Raw genomic sequence first — 14,871 nt, forward strand, 5'->3', positions numbered from 1 at the left:
CCCGCTCGTCCTGCGGCGGGTCAGCCCTTCCTGGAAGCATCTCTGTGGCTAGAAACACTTTGGAGAAGGAGAGGGGAAATGCTCTATGCTGGGAAAATGTCCAAAAAGTCGTTTTCTGTAAGCTAGCTCCCACCTTGTTTCTATTTTTAAAAGCAAAGATGGCTCTTGGGAGAGACGGAGGCGCTGGGACCAGCCCTGGAGGGAGGGGACCGCTGTCCTCACGGGCTTCCACCTCCCCAGCCCTGGTCCCCGCGGCCCAGGAGAGACCACGGAGGCGACGTCAGGGCCAGCGTCCACCAGCAGGAGGGTGGAGGGGACCCGGCTCTGCAGGGCGAGCGGCTTTCCTGTCCTTGTCGGACTCAGGGACACACACAGGAGCATCACAGAGGACTTGAGAGCCTCACAAAGATGAGGAGTAGACGCCTCCACACCATCGGCGTGCCTTGCTTAAACAGCATCAATGTCATGCTCTGATTCTGTGTGTGTGTCGGGGACACAGACTTGAGTCAGTGACAGGACTGGCCTCTTCTGATTTCTATCCCGTTAGATGAACGTGCCTTCCAATGACTTGTTCTGGAAAACTACTCTGATTAGAGGCAAGAAATACTATTTATATAAAATTCACTAACTGCATCACATCTACTTCCAAAAAGCTATAGGAGACGGTTTGTATTTAAAATACATGTAACATCGGAACAACCCAGAGGGATGGGATGGGGAGGGGAGTGGGAGGGGAGTTCAGGATGGGGAACACATGTAAACCCATGGCTGAGTCATGTCAACGTATGGCAAAAACCACTTCAATATTGTATAGTAATTACACTCCAATGAAAATAATTAAAAAATACATGTGACATGAATATGTTGTTTGTCACTGAGCTTCCCTAGTGGCTCAGACGGTAAAGCATCTGCCTGGAATGCGGGAGACCCCAGTTCAAACCCTGGGTCAGGAAGATCCCATGGAGAAGGAAATGGCAACCCACTCCAGTACTCTTGCCTGGAAAATTCCATGGACTGAGGAGCCTGATAGGCTACAGTGCATGGGGTCGCAAAGAGTCGGACAGGACTGAGCGGCTTCACTTTCAGTAGCTAAATCATGTCCAACTCTTTCGTGACCCCATAGACTGACTGTAGCCTGCCAGGCTCCTCTGTCCGTGGGATTCTCCAGGCAAGAATACTGGAGTGGGTTGCCATGCCCTCCTCCAGGGGATCTTCCCAACCCAGGAATCGAATGCATATCTCTGGCGTCTCCTGCATCGCCGGCAGACTCTTTACCATTGAGCCTCTAGGACACAAACACAGTTTAAGAGAGGGAGATGATTTAAAAGAAATGTGAGCATGGAGACTCTTATCCAGAAGACGCAGTCAGTGACAAAGCAGTAAGATGCCTTCAAGCCTTCAGCACTGCTGCTCTGTCTGAGTCACTCTAATACCCGGCCGAATACTCCTCTGCCACAGTCTGCTTCCTAATCTCAGAGTCACCACTATCTTTTTACACACGTATGTGGTCAGACCACTTCTCCGTGTAAATTCACCCAACGTCCCCTACCTTCCTACCACTGGATTCTGACCTCTGAGCCCATCCACAGATAATTAACATACATGAAGCCAGAAAGATGGAGTGACCTCCTCACGTAGTAAGTCACATGTACTACTTTTCCAGAACAAAACTCTGATAAAATTCTAAGCTTCCCATTTATGAATTTCATTGCTGTTGACATTTACATGAAAGAAATGTTATTTTGGAATTTTCTGAGATCTTCAAGGAAAGTTTTCTAGTTCACTCTAAACAAGCAAAAAATGCTGACCTCCTGCCAAGGCTGATACAGCTAAAGCAACAGGCGCCTGCCCTCGTGTCTTGGGGGCACAGTTTCACACAGCATCACACAACTTTACATGGCATCACACACGAGGACGGATACTGCTCATCATCCTTTTTGATTTGTTAATAAAATAAGAAATTATTTAAAATGTGGAAAGGAAATTTGAAGCCCTTATTCCATCTAAAAAATCAAATCTACAAATAAGGCCATGACTTACACTTGGCTCTCTCTGCACCGTGAACGCTCTGTGTCAGGCTGGCCTCATGATCACTAAAGCATATGGTGCCATTTCTCAGCAAGGACTGGGTGCTTCCTGAGGCTCTTGCCAGGCTATGTGTCTTGAGATAATACCATTCATCTCTTGTCAAAAGACCATCCGAGACAGGGCTTTTCAGCCAGGACCCTGGGGACAGGCTAATCCTTCATCTCTCTGGCTTCTTTGAGTTCAAGCCGATATCCGCTTAAATCATCAGAAGGAAACATGCTCTGGACGGCATTAACTTGGCTCCCTGCAGAAGTGCCATTCCCAGAACCGCGATCCAGCCTGCGCTTCTGGACCAAGCATCGTTCACTCGGACAGCCGCATCCAGAGGGCGATCGTGCACTCGCTGAGGACCTGGAGGAGCCTCCTCACGTCCTCCGTGCAGACTCCGCGTGCTTTCAGCCAGGATGTAGGCCTGCGATTTAGCCAGGGCCTGTCTGCCTGTCTGTCTGTCCACCCATCTGTGCTTCTGTGTGTGTGTGTGAAGTCGCTTCAGTCATGTCTGACTGTGACCCTATGCACTGTAGCCCGCCAGGCTCCTCAATGCATGGGATTCTCTAGGCCAGAACACTGGAGTGGGTTGCTGTGCCCTCTTCCAGGGGATCTTCCTGACCCAGGGATCGAACCTGCATCTTTTTGTGTTTCCTGCAGTGGCAGGCAGGTTCTTTACCACTAGTGCTACCTGGGAGGCCCTAAGGATCTGTCCACCTATCCATCACCTGTCTATGAATCTGTCTATCTGTCTGTCCGTCTGCTGTCTTCTGGGCCTCCCAGCTGGCCCAGTGGTAAAGAATCTACCTGCCAGTGCAGGAGATGCAGGAGACACAGGGTCAGCCATTGTGTTGGGAAGCTCCCTTGAAGGAGGAAACGGCAACCCCTTCCAGTATTCTTGCTGGGAAAATGCCATGAACAGAGGCGCCCCTGGGGTCGCAGACAGCCGGACACGACTGGGTGACTGAGCGCGCGTGTGCCCCCGTGAGCCGTCTGTCCGCGCCTCCACCCGCCCGCCTCGTGGTCCGCTTCTCTCTGACGTCTCTGTGCTCACTCACTTGCTTTGCCCACACACGTCTGTGGCGCCTCACCTCTGCAAGCCCAGCTGCTGCTCTGAGGACTGGAGATGCCCAGGACTGAAGGACGTCCTTGCCTTTGAGGAGCTTGCTGGCTCCTGGTGAGTCAGGAAGCCACCGAGCTCTGAGTCCATTACTAGCAACCCAGCTGGCTTGTGGAGCCTGGACTATCGTCTCTACAAGCGTGACGAGGCCACGGCAAGAGAAGGGCGCCCTGACTCCCAGCAGCGCGCGGGAAGCTCCAACCCGGCACATGTGTGCCGAAGCCACTGCACGCTCTTCCTGAGGAATCCCAACATGCGTGACTGACAGATCACACAGACAGTTAATATACACGGAACCAGAACATGGCATTGGAGGGACCTCCTCACATAGCATGTTACAGGTGTTGTTTTCCAGGGAAAAACTCTGATAAAGTTCTAAGCATCCCATTTATAAATTTCATCACTGTTGAAATTTACTCGAAAGAAATGGTACTTTGGAATTTTCTGAGATCTTCAAGGTAGGCTTTCTAGTTGACTCAGACCCCTATTCAGCATCACACAAATCCTCAGAGATGACAGCTTGCAGGAAGAATGGCCTCTTCCTAACATGCGTGTACTTCTCCTTCCTGCAGAAGCTGTCATGGCTCAACTGTCCTGCTTTCAGCGTATTTGAAGAGAATGAATTATTTATACAGGTGGCTGTTGGAAATGAAACACCCTTCAGAAGGGAAGCTGGGACTGTAAATCTGCCAAGCAGAAGGGACTCCTGTGCCCTCGTCCCAGAGGCCTTAGCTTCTAGTGCCGTCGATTTATGGCCCTGCTTGCGGCAGGGTCCTGGGGGAGCCTCAGAGGATTCAAGAGGCCTGAGCGATTTTCTGAAGGGACCAGTGCACAAAATCTGTCATCAGGAAAGAGAAGTACAATCCCATAAAATCAGTGTTTCTCATTTTAATCTGAAAAGCTTCCCCCACGTTAACTTTATTCTATGGACTGTTTTTTAGAGAACAAGCTTTTAACCTAAAAACAGTCGTTTTATCTGCCAAGCTCATGCACTTCCAAGCTTCACCCTGGGCGTCCATGCACTTGCTTGATGACCAAGACCAAGCTCCTGCCGGCTGCGCAGGGCCACCACCAACGGCCCTTCCACCCCATTAGACAACCTACACAAAGCCAAGCTCCTGCCGGCTGCGCAGGGCCTCCGCCCACGGCCCTTCCACCCCATTGCTGGACGTTCCGCAGACCACGCTTGGTGCCTGCGGTGGGGTCACGTGGGCTCTGCTCTGCAGGTCCTCGGATGGGCTGTGGGGCTCCACCACCCACAGCAGCAGGGTCCTCTGGTCCGCAGGAGAGAGAGGACATGCTGGGGAGGAGCTTGGGCTTCCAGCAGCTCCGCCTGGAGTTGAAAGGAGCTGCACCACCAACGGTCACTGACTCCACACTCATGGGGCCCCTCCATGGATCCGAGCTCTTGCCCTGCTTTGTGAGGCTGTTTTCTTTGAATCTTATTCACATGTGAGTTTGGTAGTGTCTACTCTCTGCCAACAAAGGTCCTTCTAGTCAAGGCTATGGTTTTTCCTGTGGTCATGTATGGATGTGAGAGTTGGACTGTGAAGAAAGCTGAGTGCCAAAGAGTTGATGCTTTTGAACTGTGGTGTTGGAGAAGACTCTTGAGAGTCCCTTGGACTGCAAGGAGATCCAACCAGTCCATCCTAAAGGAGATCTGCCCTGGGTATTCTCTGGAAGGAATGATGCTAAAGCTGAAACTCCAGTACTTTGGCCACCTCATGCAAAGAGTTGACTCATTGGAGAAGACTCTGATGCTGGGATGGATTGGGGGCAGGAGGAGAAGGGGACGACCGAGGATGAGATGGCTGGATGGCATCACCGACTCAATGGACGTGAGTGAACTCCGAGAGTTGGTGCTGGACAGGGAGGCCTGGCGTGCTGCTATTCATGGGGTTGCAAAGAGTTGGACATGACTGAGCGACTGAACTGAACTGAACTGAACTCTTGTTTATAAGGACTCAAATTTAAAGAATCAACAACAGTTCACCATTGTATTTGCACTTCAGGAGTGTTATATTTGGGAAACTGAGGTCAAACTTCCCCTCCACCATCTGGAAGGTGTTTGTAAGTCAAATTTCTGGAAAGAGCTTCCATTAACAGAAATCTACAAACAGTGTGATTTCTGAAGATTGTATCTTTAAGCTCAAAGTCATAATGTCTCACAAATTCACTTTTCCTCCAAATCAGTTGTTCACAAACCTCTCTGTCTTTCACACATGTGCACACACACATTCACACACACACACACACACACACACACACACACACACATACAGAGGCACACACACCAGGGACCTGTGAATCACACACACATCAGGATCACTTGTTCCGTTGCCTGACATCTGTCTTCCCCACGTGACTGCTCCAGGAGGCAGAAGCTTGGGATACTTCTGATTTTTCCTGCCACATACTCTATACCTAACACAATGCCAACCGCAAAGTGCTGAGTAAGTGGATAAGGTAAGCAAGTAAAGGGACCAACGGGTCCTCTTCCTAACGTTCACAGTGGATTTACGCGTTAAAGTGGGGCATGTTGAGCCTGTTGTACACTTGAAATTGAGGCTACTTGTGCAGCTAGGGTGACCTTAGGGGACATGAGGAACCTCCTGGAAGCTCCCCCTCCAGAAGCGAGAGGACCTTCCACATCACAGTCTGTGGGGCCCAGGAACGTCTTCAATCAGGCCACAGTGTGTCCTCAGGGGCACTCACATGCGCTCACTGTCCTGCTTGGTCATCAGTCATGAAGGCGGCCACACCTCAGGTTCTAACGCAGAGCAGGCATCAAACTAGAAGAAGTTCACAGGGTCTCACTAGCGATCCAAGGGGAAAGCAGCCACAGCAGAAGAAAACATGCAAAACTGGCATAGATTTCGCCAAACATTTTATTTAAAGATCATCTATTTGGAGAAAGAACATCACTGTTGGAATGAGCCTCTGACCTGTTGGCGCTGTGACTTCCTCCAAACCCCACTGAAGCAGAGGCTAAAGTAAAGCCCAGTCATAACTGCGGAGAAGAAAGAAGATGAAGCAGTAGGCAGAAGGCCTGGAATCGAAATGGGCAGTCTTTCCTCTGCCTCTCCCATCAGGCCTCACTTGACCATGTGCTTAAAACAAAGCCCTTTCACCTCCTTCCCAGCCCCTTTTCTCCCTAAAATGGCGGCGGCTTAAAACTTCCACCTTATGAGATGTCTTTGGTTTCATCTCCTAGAAAGCTGCTCACACATGACTTTGGCTATTGCTGCAGATTAGCCAAAAACTACTCTGTAAAACTCTGCTGAACACAGGCAAAGTTGGACCCAGGTCTTTTTTCCTGTTCAGTGACTAGGAAGCCAAAACACACTGGACAGTCCTAGTCCATAATGTGATATGGTCCATTTGCCTGGCATTACTGGTTTAATCAGTGGTTGATTAGGAGTCAGGCTCCGTGCTGAGTCAATAGTCCGTGTGGACACTGCTGTTACCCCAGTGCATTATGGGAGGCCCAGGCCTGCCTTTTAGGCAGTGATTCGGGAAACAATTGCTTGGTTCTCAACTGCTATAATCTGTTTTTCCCAATGGTGGTTGTCTATCACTGAGCATGTTTGTGGGTGATGCCTGCCTTCTGTCCAGACCGGAAAACAAGAGCCTGGTGGGCTCACACGGGAAATGTTGGGAGAGCTGGTTGGCATCAGGGTCTGCTGACCTGTCCTCCAAAAGTGATCTCCACATTTTTCATCACTCAAGATTCGCTTGGCTATAACTAAGCATGAACACCACTTCTCCTTCAAACTCTGCAGTGGTTTGTGAAGCGGAACTAGCAACAATGCAGAGAAGGAGGCGCAGACTGCCCCTAGGACAGCAGCCCACACGGTCACTTCCAGCTGCTCCGAGACCTCGGCCCTCCCTGCTCGCCACACAGATGCCGCAGTGACCCCAAAGCAGAGGCTGAGCTCTCATTTGCCGCGTCTCCCTGCAGTGATCCCCTGGGAAACACAGACCCCAAACTGGCTCCTGCTCTGAAGGCTCCACCTTTGACGACCTCTCCCTCATCTCACATGGTCATTTCACTCCTTCATGAGCTTCGTGACCGCTCGGAACAGGAGCACGTCCTCGTCTGCTCAAACCAACCAAACAAGAAAGTCCCTAAGCCTCACCAGGTCGGAGGACGCAGGGCAAAGACCTCATGTAGACGGCGGCGATCCGTTTCCGTTGATCTCAGTTTCAGCTGGCAGAGGGTTGGCAGCTCGCGGGAGAGACTGAGGCCTGGACTTCAGTGTGGACGGTCGACTGACGGCTGGCCCTGCGCCTCCCACCGAGGAAACCTGGGGAAGTCACCTGACCCTTAATGGAGACAAGACTCTTCATTCACCTGAAGAATTAAGATAACAACAGTAACAACTCCTCTAAGGCTTCTTCGAGGTTGCAAGTCATTGGTTGGATTGAATGTTTAATCCATTGTTGGGACAGAAAAGCAGAAACGCATCAGGCAGCGACAGGAAAACAGTCCCCTCTCTCTTCCCCTTTCCTACGACGCCCTTTTCCATTAGACGCTTCATGTTCGGAGGCTTCTGCTGGATCGCTCTGGGCGTGGCTGCCCGGAGGGCGTGGCTGCCCGGAGGGCGTGGCTGCCCGGAGGGCGTGGCTGCCCGGAGGGCGTGGCGGCCCGGAGGGCGTGGCGGCCCGGAGGGCGTGGCGGCCCGGAGGGCGTGGCGGCCCGGAGGGCGTGGCGGCCCGGAGGGCGTGGCGGCCCGGAGGGGCAGAATAAGGAAACTGATGCTCTTTAAAAGCAACTGTGGGTGAGAATCTGAGAAGAGGCCACAAATTATAAACACGCTAATGGGTGTGTTAAACTCATGGTTTTAAAATCCTTTTTCAACAAAGGGTTTTTTTTTTTTTTTCTCATTATTAAACAACTCATAATTCAAACATAGTTGTCAGGCAGCCTTAGTCAGATTCGGTAGAGGGAAGCCCTGTGGTTTCGGTGGCCTGTGGGCAGCCATCTTGTTGGGGACTTAGCTGTTAAAGTGTTGGTATAATGAAGCCATTTTATTAAGAGTCAAAACATGATTCCCTCAGAGTTGTACAAAATAATCAGTAATTTGGAATAAAAGAGAGATGGGAACATTTATAAGGAGAAAAATAGCAGCGTTACTTGGAGATTTGAAGGAAGTTGTGTGGGCAAGAGATAATTTTAGAAATTAGAATCTAAAGTCAGTGGAGAATAAAATGGAATAATTTATTATATCCACAAAGGTAGATTTTAATGAGTTGATTAATATTCATTACTAATTTCTGACAAAGTAAACCATTTTCATATTCTCTTTCCACCACTGAGTGTGTAATAATGGCTTGCAAGTCCCATTTCTCGATAGATTCAGCTGTTGAGGACACTCGGGTTGTTTCCACGTCGTGATTATTGTGAAAACGACGCTGTGATGAGCATGGCCCTGCAGGGATATCTTCACGATCCGGATCTCATTTCCTTTGAACATATACCCAGGACTGGGGTTGTGGATTATATGATGGGTAAGCTTCTGAGTCTTTGAGGAATCTCCACACTGTTCTTCATCGTGGCTGCAGCAATTCAGCTTCCCATCAACAGTGCATGAGGGTTCCCTTTTCTCCACGTTCTCGCCAACACTTGTCTCTTGTTTTTGGTAATAGCCAACCTAACAGGTGTGAGGTGAAATCTCATTGTGGCTTTGATTTGCATTTCCCTGATGCCTAGATAGCATATTAAAAAGCAGAGACATTACTTTGACAACAAAGGTCCGTCTAGTCAAGGCTATGGTTTTTCCAGTGGTCATGTATGGATGTGAGCGTTGGACTGTGAAGAAAGCTGAGCACCGAAGAATTGATGCTTTTGAACTGTGGTGTTGGAGAAGACTCTTGAGAGTCCCTTGGACTGCAAGGAAATCCAACCAGTCCATCCTAAAGGAGATCAGCCCTGGGTGTTTATTGGAAGAACTGATGCTAAGGCTGAAACTCCAGTACTTTGGCCACCTCATGCGAAGAGTTGACTCATTGGAAAAGACTCTGATGCTGGGAGGGATTGGGGGCAGGAGGAGAAGGGGACGACAGAGGATGAGATGGCTGGATGGCATCACCGACTCGATGGACACGAGTTTGAGCAAACTCTGGGAGATGGTGATGGACAGGGAAGCCTGGCGTGCTGTGGTCCATGGGGTCGCAAAGATTCAGACAGACTGAGTGACTGAACTGACCCGAACCTCTAGTTCTGGTTGCAACTTTCACTTTGCCTTGGATATTCTGGAATGTCCCTACAGCAGTCTTAGGGGGTTTGTTGTTGTTGTCTTGTCGTCGTTTTATGTACAGCCCTGTGCAGGACTTTGTGTGGTCCTTCAATAGTGTCTTTCCTCCTCTGGACGCCAAGCAGCAGGGTCCGCCCGATCCCTGCGACTCCTCCAGCACGTATTCAATGAAGAGACGGGACCTGTCACCGAATCCTCACCAGCCCCTAACTTCTCCTTCCTGCTCCCCCCATCTCTCTGTTCCACGTTCTGAAAGGTCTCCTCAAATGTAAAGATCTGCTAATTATGGAACTCTTTTTTGGTTCTGTCTAGAATAAAGTTTATATTTTCCATTCAGTTTTTATATAAATGACTGTATGTATATTTTCTAAAATATCTTTCTTGTTCTTTCTCTTTGCAGAAACTTATTTATGTCACAGGCCTGTGACGACACTTTGCAGATAAAGCCCCGCATCAGCTCCTTCTCCCCTTCTGTGCTGTTGTTGTCATAGATTTCATTTCTACATATGTTGTAGTTCCCAGAGGATACTGTGATGATTCTTATTTCAAACATCCAACTGCCTTTTATAAATACCAGAAAAGAAAAGAACAGTAACACCTCCACACACAGAGGTATTATTTTTGGCTCCCTTCAGTCTTTTCTTGGGTCTGACTTTTATCATTTTCCTCCAGCCTGAACAGCTTCCCAAAGCATTTATTGTGGTTTGGGTCTGGTAGGAACATTCTCTCATCTTTTGTTATCTAAAAATGTACTTTCCCCGCCTCCCTTTGAATGGTGAAGAATTCTAGGGGTTTTTTTGTTTTCTTTTTGGTATCTTTTTATTTTGCTTCCCTTGATGGCCTCTGGCCTCTGAGCCTGGGTGATAGGGGCTGTGGGAGGGTGGCCCCGGCTTCTCCGGGTCCGGATGCTGTCTTCATCCCGCTCTGGCCCAGAGGGGACCAGGCCTCACGGCACTCACAGGAACAGCATCTCTACAGGCAAGTGCTGTCACCCCCGGCAGGGGCGGGGTGGGGCGACCCCTGATGCCCTGCAGCCCACATCTCTGAGTGGAGAGCGGTGGCCTCTCGGGCACACTGGGCCAGAAGGGCCATCCTCAAGCTGCCTGCTGGCCCCAGGACCCCCGACAGCTGTTCCACAGTCTCCGGCAAGCTCAGTGCTGAGGGCTGTGCTCAGAGAGGTCCTTGCCTCAAGCGACCTCATCCTGAACCTCCCACTTCCCTTGACTGGAGGTGCTGCCCGGGGCCTGCCAGGCTGACTCCCAGGACTGGGAGATGATCTTGTTAAGTTCTAGAGACTGAGCTTCCATCCTAAAGGAAATCAGTCCTGAACATTCACTGGAAGGGCTGATGCTGAAGCTGAAACTCCAATACTTTGGCCACCTGATGCAAAGGGCTGACTCATTGGAAAAGACCCTGATGCTGGGAAAGATGGAGGGCGGGAGAAGAAGGGGATGACAGAGGATGAGATGGTTGGATGGCATCACCGACCCGATGGACATGAGTTTGAGTAAACTCCAGGAGTTGGTGATGGACAGAGAGGCCTGGTGTGCTGCAGTCCATGGGGTCTCAAGAGTCAGACCTGACTGAGCGACTGAACTGAACTGAACAGAGCCTGGCCTGGGCTTCAGTGCCTGCAGCCTTGTCTGCTCCCTGGGGCAGCTCAGCTCCGGGTGGATGCCTGAGGAAGGACCCACAGGTTCCTGTGACAGAAAGTCACAGAGGGAAGGAGCAGGAGGGGACTGTGGTCCTCTCATCCAGGTGAAATTCTTCTGACCTTGCGTTTGGTGTTTTGGAGGACACAGTCTCCCGCCCCCTCCCTATCTTCTTTCTTCTTGGAGAGATCTCCAAACACGTGATTCTCCTCTTAGCCAAACTGAACTGAGGGTACAAGCGGGGCCGGGGCGACCTCAGTCTCTAAGCCAGTTCTCCGACCTTAGCGTCTCTGGGGAGCACACCTGTGCTCTCCTTACCGCGCTTTTTGCGCCAGAAACACACGGTCGGCTTTCCCTTGAAGTCACAGCTGCCGATGGACTAGGAGCCTCATTTCAAACGAGGTTTTAGGGTGTCGCTGTCGCAGCCGACTGGGGTGGAGGTTGGGGCTGGTGTCACGGGTGGACAGGGAAAGCAGGAACCCAGGGCGCTTGGCGGTTTTCCGAGAGGACGCCCCACCCCTCCTGACCTGCTTGCAGGAATCCACCGTCAGAGCCCGGGAGCAGGGGGTCCAGGGGAGGCAGAGAAGAGCTGTCGCTGGGAGGCGGGAGGCAGGTCAGGGCCGGGGCCGGGCAGCGGGCAGCCCCGCGGACGCCCGCCAGGTGAGAGCCGCAAGCAGGGCGTGCCTGCCTGGTAAACCAGGACCCCGGCTGGGCGCACGTGTGCTTCTCGGCCGCGGCCTGCGCTGCTGTCTGCGCACTTGCACGCGTCCCTGAACCACTGCTCAGCGAGGGTTTGTTCCTGATAACTGCTCTCAAAGCCCAATGACTGGCGGTGTTGTCATTGACTCGCGCAGGGTTTAATTTGATAAGAAACACGGTAAAGGGCTGATTCCATCACAAGCACCTGTGTTCTGCTTTGTTCTGTGAAACAGCACTTTCCCACATTTGTGCTAATTTACATTCCCTCCTAACTCATTAACCAGACTTTGGCTGAGCACCGCGTGGCTTCGGGCTTAGCTCCTGGAGTCCTGGAGTCGCATGGACTCCAGGGAGTGTGGACTCAAGGGGGCGTGGGCTCTAGGGGGCGTGGATGACTCTAGGGGGCATGAGCTCTAGGGTGCGTGGGCTCTAGGGGGCGTGAGCTCTAGGGTGCGTGGGCTCCAGGGAGCGTGGACTCCACTAGGGAGCGTGGACAACTCTAGGGAGCATGGACGACTCTATGGGGCGTGGGCTCTAGGGGGCGTGGAGGACTCTAGGGGGCGTGGACTCTGGGGGGGCGTGGACTCTGGGGGGTGTGGGCTCTAGGGAGGGTAGACTCCACTAGGGAGCGTGGACAACTCTAGGGAGCATGGACGACTCTATGGGGCGTGGGCTCTAGGGGGCGTGGACTCTGGGGGGCGTGGACTCTGGGGGGTGTGGGCTCTAGGGGGCGTGGACGACTCTAGGGGCCGTGGACTCTGGGGGGCGTGGACTCTAGGGACTCTGGGAGTCAGGGAGGCGCGTGTGCTTTGCTGTTGTGTCCTGTTTGCAGGGAAAACAGGGTGCAGAGGTTAAGGAGCTGCCCTTGGCCCCTTCTTGTAAGTGGAAGGTGGGGCTTAGAAATAGGGTGTTGGCCCCACAAACTCATTATTGTAACCAAGATTGTTACAAGAAACGTTAAATATGAAACTTACTTAGAGGAAGATTGTAAGGAATCCCTCTGGTGTTCGATAAGAAAGCAATCCGTTTACCACGACCATCTCGGTCTGAATCAGCCCTGGTCTACACAGAGTGTCTGTGGGCTGCGAACGAGCCCAGGCTTATGGGAGGACGAGACGGTCTGGGGAGAGGGAAGTGGAGACACCGCAGAGCATCTCTGTCACCCACGGCTCCAACCCTGGCGCCAGGCACGCGCCACTGGGCTCTCAACACGAGCAAGGAAAGCACCTCGGACTGCTTCTGATTCTAATCAGCACCTCCCAAGCACCCAGCTCTCTGTCTCTGTGCCTGAGAGGCTCAGAGACCTGGGGCCACATGACGGGATCAATGGAAAACAAAAACCCAGTCTCGATGCAACCGCTACCAGTCACTCCAGGCGATACTCAGTTCACCAAACTTCCATGTGCATGAGCAGTGGGAAGTGGTTCCAGACGCCTGTAGCACAGTCTGCCTTTCCGCATCAGCAGTGCTCCGGGGCGACCAAGGAACCAAGCTTGGTGAGAAACACGAGGAACTTGGTTCTGTTCCGACGTGGCCGCCAGCTGGGGGGACGGGGGCAAAGGACACTCGCGTGTTCTCGAGGTCTGTGCCACTCTAGGGTGACGTCAGCCACGCTCTGTGAGGGGCGAGCTGCACCCTGGGCTCTTCTCGGAGGAGGGACCTGCCGAGGTTTGTCCGGGCTGGTGTGGACGCACCGCTGTGCCCAGGGGCTCACAGTGTGGTCAGGTTTTAACTCATCTTCTCCAACAGCGGTCATGCAAGTGACAGTGCCATGTGGCCCCTGAAAAGGGCACAGTCCACGGGAATCCTCCTGCGAGAAGGGTGCTAAGTGTGAGCGGAAGCAGGCCCCTGCTGCCCGGGTCCAGATCCCAGTCCACCTGAGGAGGGCGTTAGGTTGGGGTGGAGGTGGGGTGAGGGTGGGGATGGATGGGGGTGAGGGGGTGTCTGCTCTGCACGTGCACGCATGCACACACACACACTCACACACACTCCCCCGGCCTTCTGTCATTTGTACAGTGGAGGTAACAGCGCCCCTGTGCATGAGAGCTGACTCACTAGACACCACAAGGCGTGTGTGGGAAGCCCCAGGATGTCACTCAGGGATAAAGGCACAGGCAGTGGGTCAAGGGCCGGTTAGTGGAGGGTCGACACCGCCCTGCTGTGAGCAGCCGTGAACCAGCGAGAAAAATCCACAGTGAAGGGACTGTGCGGTCAACACCTTTCCTGGAGCTGAGCCAGCTTCACAGGAGGCTCGGGGGATCTGTGCACAGGCCAGGGGGAGGGCCGGGTCTCATGGGGGCCGGAGGAGCAGCTGAGGTCCAGAAGCTGTGGGGTTTCCCCCGAGGATGGAAAGCAGGGGACAGGCTGCTAGCACTCAGATCAGCTCCTGCTCAAAAGGAAGCTTCACCTCCTCCCGGCTGAATGCAAACCTGGAGATTCAGGGACTAGGGTGGGGGGGTGTCGCTCCTCACCTGCACCTCTGTGCAGGCAGCCGAGCCCCTGAACTCAGCTGCAGGGACTGGCAGCACCTCCTGACCCCAGCAATCAGGACTCCTGACTGCGGAGACTCGTCTCCAAGATGGGAGTCTTTTCTCTGAAATGTTTTGTTCTAAAGGTGAATCTTCATCCAGCTCATCAGGAAACCACTTCTGTTGGTATACTGGGGTTTATCTCTAAACCCCTTCCCACCCCTGAAACGCTCCTGTCCCCTTGCTTAGCTCACGCTGGCTCTGCTGCAGAGTCCCCTGGATGCTCCAGTACCCTCGGAAGGTAGCCGACATTTGCGGAAGGACTGTCAAGTTTCAAGGCAGTGAAATGCCTGGGACCCAAATATTTGAACTCAATGGAAAGGATGCCTCCCGATGGACGTGAAGGTGGGTCCTGACCACTCGCCCCTGAGCCACGTGTCACAACCCCTGGAAGTCTGCATCTTCCAGAAAGGGACTTCCCTTTTCGCCATGAGCTGTCATCTGAAGTGGTGATTCACTGCCTTAGACCAGGGCTGCTGAGTGGACGAGCTCAGGGGCTCCTGGGAGGCAGTGTCCCCTCCCTCACTGGGCTTCACTTC

The sequence above is a fragment of the Ovis aries genome, chromosome 2 (genome assembly GCF_016772045.2).
Source record: "Ovis aries strain OAR_USU_Benz2616 breed Rambouillet chromosome 2, ARS-UI_Ramb_v3.0, whole genome shotgun sequence".
Taxonomy (NCBI): domain Eukaryota; kingdom Metazoa; phylum Chordata; class Mammalia; order Artiodactyla; family Bovidae; genus Ovis; species Ovis aries.